The following is a 6000-nucleotide window of genomic DNA, read 5'->3' as shown; positions in this document are numbered from 1 at the left end:
TTCCTAAATTGCACTAAAAGCCAACTAGGACTGAGTTCTCAAGTGGAGACATGACAGAGAAAGAATTTGTTTTCTGAGTGCACTCAGATTTTTGGCAGAGTTCATTTTCTTACAATTGTTGGAGTAAATGACCCTGTTTCTGGCTGGCAAGAGGTTGAGGGTCACTCTTAGTTGTCAGAGGCTTCTCCAGGTCGTATGTCATAATTCCTGGTCACGATAACTCTTCCAGTGCATCAATTTAGCTCACCTAGCTAGGAAGGAAAACCTTTAAATATGACTGCTGTAAGACGAAGTCCTGTGCAGCAGAACAGAAGCACAAGGAGTAAGGTCTCATCATCTTCCTTTGACAAATCCTATTGATTAGAAGCAAGTCACAGCACCTATTCATAAACAAGGAGAGATAATTATACAAAGGTGCAGACCCAAGGAGATGTGGATCATGACAACAGATGGGGAGGACCTCAGAATATCCCAGCTATATTCAACAAAGACAGTTTTTTTCATCTCTGATGAAAATACTAGAAGCAAGAGTCTTTTTTAATGTCTTAATACCACCAGTAAATGAATGACACTGAAAATTAAAAATGGTTATTTTCTCTGAGATTAAAATCTCCATATGGTCAAAGTTTCTCTCCAGCTCTTTTCCTTGGCTCCTGGACTGCTCTGCTATCACACAGCTCAGGAAGGGGCCAGTTCAGCCCAGGGATTTCATCCCCTTCCCTGCTCCATCCCTGGCCACTGTTCTGCCTTCAGCACTGCACCTTCTACACTGCTCACCTGATTCTGAAATTTAACAGGAAGAGGGAAGTCATGGGAAACAGATCTCTGAACACAGAGGGAAAAAAAAAAAAAAAAGGCAAGCGACTCAGCAGAAAGCAGGGGAAAATTGATAGAAGAACAAAGAGAAGATGATGAAATAGAGGTAATGGGGGATAAAAACCTCTCCTCCTCATGTTCTACATGTTATAGATGGGATTTTAAAAAAAAATTGCAGATGTGGCTATAAGGACAAAATTGTAGGTACCAAATTGGTACCCTGAGGGCTGCATATTTTAAGGATGCAAATTGGAAGCAGGCAGCTGTCTGTTCTTCCTCCCTTCTGAAGGATGGCAAAGGTTATTCTGGATGAATTTTTAACAAAATCCAGAGACTTTGAGGGAAGGACAAGAAGTTTGAATGTAACCCAGACCAGTTATTACTGGAAGGGACTGGAAATGGAGGTATAGTTACTGGGCATATTGGTTCATGCCTGTAATCTCAAGTGCTTTGGAGACGAAATACGAGGATCATGGGTGTTGGCCAGCCTCAGCAACTTAAGGAGACCCTGTTTCAGAATAAAAGATGAAATAAGTGTGGCAATATAACTGAGAGGTAGAATGCCCCTAAATTCAATCACTGCCCCCCCCAAAAAAAAGATACTGAAGCACAGTCTTGAACTATGAGCCAAGGGTCAGAGACAGCTGGACAATAAGGCTTTCAAAGTATTACTCTGGGCCGATACCTAACACGGAGTTGTTTGAGACTTATCTTTGCAGCTTTATAGGCAGGCTGCATGTGTCAGAATTTCAGTGGACAAGACCAAAAATATATATTTACCCAACAGAACCAGGGAAGCCTCTATGCTTTGTTTGTTTTTGTGTGTGGTACTGGGAATTGAACTTAGGGGCATTCTACCTCTGAGCTACAACCCCAGCCCTATTTTATTTTATTTTTAAACCACGGTCACACTAAGTTGTGGAGGGGATAAATTCCTGAGTCTGAACATTAACCTGTGATTCTCCTTTCTCAGCCTCCCAAGTATAGGGATTGCAAGCATATGCCACCCTCCCTGGCTTCCCTATTGTTTTAGTCGTGCTGCCTGTGACTACTCTTTCATTTATCAGACAGCAGTGAATAAATATTTGCTGTAGTGGAGACTACATTCCAGTTGGAGGAATCAGACCCTAACATAAGACATATGTAGATTGTATGGTAAAAAGTGGTAAGTCTCCTGAAAAACAATTAGGCAGCAAGGGGGTGCAGAGGGAGGTAAGTCCCCCCTTCCACAACCTTCCCCCTTTCCATAATCTCCTTTATTTTGTTTTTTTTTTCCCTCTGCTCATTTCTCTGGAATGAGAGGGGTGTTCTTTTTGCTAACCTGATATACTGATTGTTTAAGTCTCCTTGGCATATTACTTTGTTTTTTCTACGTAATGTACTTATTGAATCAACCTGATTACCAGACTTCACAAAGGACTAGGTACCAGGAATAAAAATGTCTTAAGAGAATGTTTGACCTCAAGCACAAGGCTTGTTATCTTGGTCCAACTTCCACAAAGCTTACTCTAGTGAGTTCGCACAGAGTTCAGGCAGCTGTCTCTTATGTAAAAGAGGGAAGGACAGAGGCATCTCTTTTAGATCTGATTCACGGAGTGGACATACTGCTAGGGCCCATTTTTCAACCAGAACTAAGAGGGGAGCTATTATTAACACCCAGCTCTGTTCTGGATGTCACAGTCCTTCCTGGGCTAGAGTTGTATGTGATTTTGTCTTTCTTGATATCACATCATCTGTGCTTATAATTGCTATTATCATCTCAGCTTCAGGAAAGATTTCCAGGGTGTGTTGCTTTAATATTACTGATTGAAGTGGGACTTTCTTTTAACTGTTTTCTCATAATTGATCATCTTGTACTTTTGATTGTGTAAAAGTGGTATTATTTTCATCTATGGATCATAATCCACTTAGCAAAACAAGCCTAAAAGTATTAGGTTTAATATTAGATAATCTTTACTGAGTGACCTTTACATAAGTTCTTGAAGGAAGCAAAGGTAGCCACGATACATAGGTCTGAGGTGGTGTCATCTGCTATCTCTAAACACTAACAAGGAGTAAGTGTTTCTAGGAAGACTAAATACGTGGGCAGGTGTTTGTAGATGAGAAAAGGCAAGATTTCTTCCTATGACCCTTTTTCTTTCTAGCTTCTGCCTATTAGGGAAAGCATCTGATTTTTTACTTTTTATGAATGACTAATCTCATTTAGTAGAGTGTTCTACAGTTCCATCATTTTCCTGTAAATGATGCAATTGTGTTTTTTTCTGTCTGACTAAAATTCTGTTGTGTACATATCTTATAATTTTGCAATCTATGCATCTGTTGAAGGACATCTTGTCTGATTCCATAGGTGACAATTGTAAATTGTTCAGCTATGAACATAGATACTCATGAATTAGTTTGGTAGTTTGGATTCCATTATTTTGGGTAGATACCCAAAAGTAGTATTGCTGTATCGTATGATAGGTTCATTGCCATATTGTTTTTCAAAGTGCTTGCACTAATTTGCAATCCCACCAACAATGTATTAGAGTTCCCACTTCTCTACATTCTCACCAGCACTTGTTATTTTTGTTTTTAATGATTGCCATTCTAGTTGGAGTTAAATGAAATCTCAGGGTAGTTTTCATTTTCATTTCTCCAATTTTGCTTGTGATGTTGAACAATTTCCCATACATTTATTGGCTACTTGAATCTCTTCTTTTGTTGTGTCTATATCGCTTTCCTTTTTTTTACTTTTTTTTCCTTAGCAGTGAGATTCTTGAGTTCTCTATATATTCTAGGTATTAGTCCTCTATTAGAGGAGTATTTGGTAAAAATTTAATCCTTCAGCTCTCTGTTGAGGTTCTTAATAGTTTCCTTTGCTGTACAGAAGCTCTTCAGTTTAATGCAATCCCACATATGGATTCTCCTCAACTTCTTATGCCGTTGGGGTCTTGTTGAGAACATTTTTACCTGGGCTTATGTGTTAAAGTGTTGGACTTATGCCCTCTTAAAGTAGCTACAACATCTATGGTCTGACTTCCAAGTCTTTGATCTATCTTGATTTGACTATTGTGCAGGGTGAGAAAGTATGGTTTATTTCTATTTCTCTGAATATGATTAACCCGTTTTGCCAACACCATTTTCTGAAGAGGTTATCTTTTTTCCACTGTATGCTTTTGGCTTCTTTGTCAAAAATCCAATGGGTGTAAGTATGTGGATCTGTTTCTGTGAGTCTTCAGCATTTTATTTCTAAATTATTTATTTGTTGATAATTTCCTTTTAAACATTGTTTTAAATTGATCCAACATATTTTAATATGTTGTGTATTTCTCTTTTAAATTTTATTGATACATTGTAGTTATACATTATAGTGAGGTTCAGAGTGATAGAAACATCCATACATACAACGCTGATTGTGTGTTTCCCTCATGGTTCCGCCTATTTCTCCAATCCCTATACATAATATTAATATTGATGTAGATAATTTTATATACAAACACATTATCATTAGAACTATTTCTATTATCAGGCGTCTCCTTTCATATCTTCATTTCCCTCCCCAAATCCTTTTCCACTATTCTACTAGCATCTCCCCTCATTTACCTAAAGCCTTCTTTGTATTTCAGTTTCTCTCATGCTTTCACAAATGAATGAAAACATATGACCCTTTACTTTCTGTAACAGACTAATCTCACTTTGCATAATATTCTCATTTCATCCATTTTCCTGTAATTGACATGACTGTGTTCTTTTTTATGGCTGAATAAAATACCATTATATATATATATATATATATATATATATATATATATATATCATAATTCCGTAACTTGTGCTATTTCTTAGTGCTCTCAAAATACATTATTTTCATTGTAATCTCTTGTTTGATCAGTGATTATTTCAAAGTTTATTTCTTGCTTTTCAAAGAACTGGATATTATCCTTTGTACTATTATTAGTGCATTATAAATTGAATCTAAGTTTTACAAATATACATTCCCAAAGTCTTGGTGTGTTTCCTTCTGGACCCAACTGTACTTTCTTTTTCTCCTTATAAATATTAGTGGAATTGGTATTAATACCTTCATATTGCATTATTTGAACTGTTTGTTTCACTGTTTTTTTTTTTTTCTACTCATCACTTTAATCTCCCAATTCCTCTCCACTAGTCTACTGGTTTATCTTCTTATTTACATGAATTTCTTTTTGTTTGTCTATTTTCCATCCAGCTTCCACATATAAGGGAATATAAACGACCTTTGACTTTCTGCCACTGTCTTACCTCTCTAAGCAAAATATTTTCTCAACTCCATCTATTTTCCTGCAAATTACATTAATTTCTTTTCTTTATGTCCAAGTAAAATTTCATTGTGTATACATATCACAATTTTTTATTCAGACATCTAAGTTGATTCAGTGATTTGTCTATTGTGAGGTGTGCTACTATAACACGAGTATGACTGTGTGTGCTGGCACGCACCTATAATCCCAATACTTTGGAAGTTTACATAGGAGACCACAATTTTGCAGACAGTCTCAGTAACTTATGGAAACCACCATGTTTCAAAACAAAAAGTACAGTAGAGCCATAGGTATAGCTTGGAGGTAAAATGACTATGGGTTCAATCTACACTACCATGCACACATTAAAAACAAAACAACAACAACAACAAAAAACATGTGTATGCATGTATCACTGAGTATTCAGACTTACTGTTCAAGAAAGATACCAAGGAGTGGTATAGCTAGATCATATGGTGGTTCCATTTTTAGACTTCTGATGTAACCTTCATAATGATCTCTATAGTGGTTGTAATAAACCACCATGCCTTCACATTTTTAATTCCAATATCCTCTAAAAATATTATTTATTTATATATCTCTTACTTTTATTCACATAGGTATTTCCTGGTTGACAGGAAAAATCTACTGTTAAGCATTTTTTTTAATTTAGTAGAGCTTATCAAACAAAAGACATAAGCAATGGAAATTTTTGTCTCTTCTTTCATCACCATCCTAAAGCAGTTGTAAGACAATGAACAGAATCTGCATTTGCTCTGCAAATGTAAAGACTTTCAAGTGGGACTTACTTAAACTTGAGTTAAGGAAATAACCGGCCAATTTAGTTCCCACTTGAACCATGTTCCCTGAGGCAGCTGTATAATCTGGCTTTTGGGCTTTTTCATCTTTCTTTTAATTTATT

The sequence above is a fragment of the Muscardinus avellanarius genome, assembly GCF_963383645.1.
Source record: "Muscardinus avellanarius genome assembly, chromosome: 5".
Classification (NCBI taxonomy): Eukaryota; Metazoa; Chordata; class Mammalia; order Rodentia; family Gliridae; genus Muscardinus; species Muscardinus avellanarius.
The sequence above is the reverse complement of the archived record's forward strand: the minus strand, read 5'-3'. Positions refer to the sequence as shown.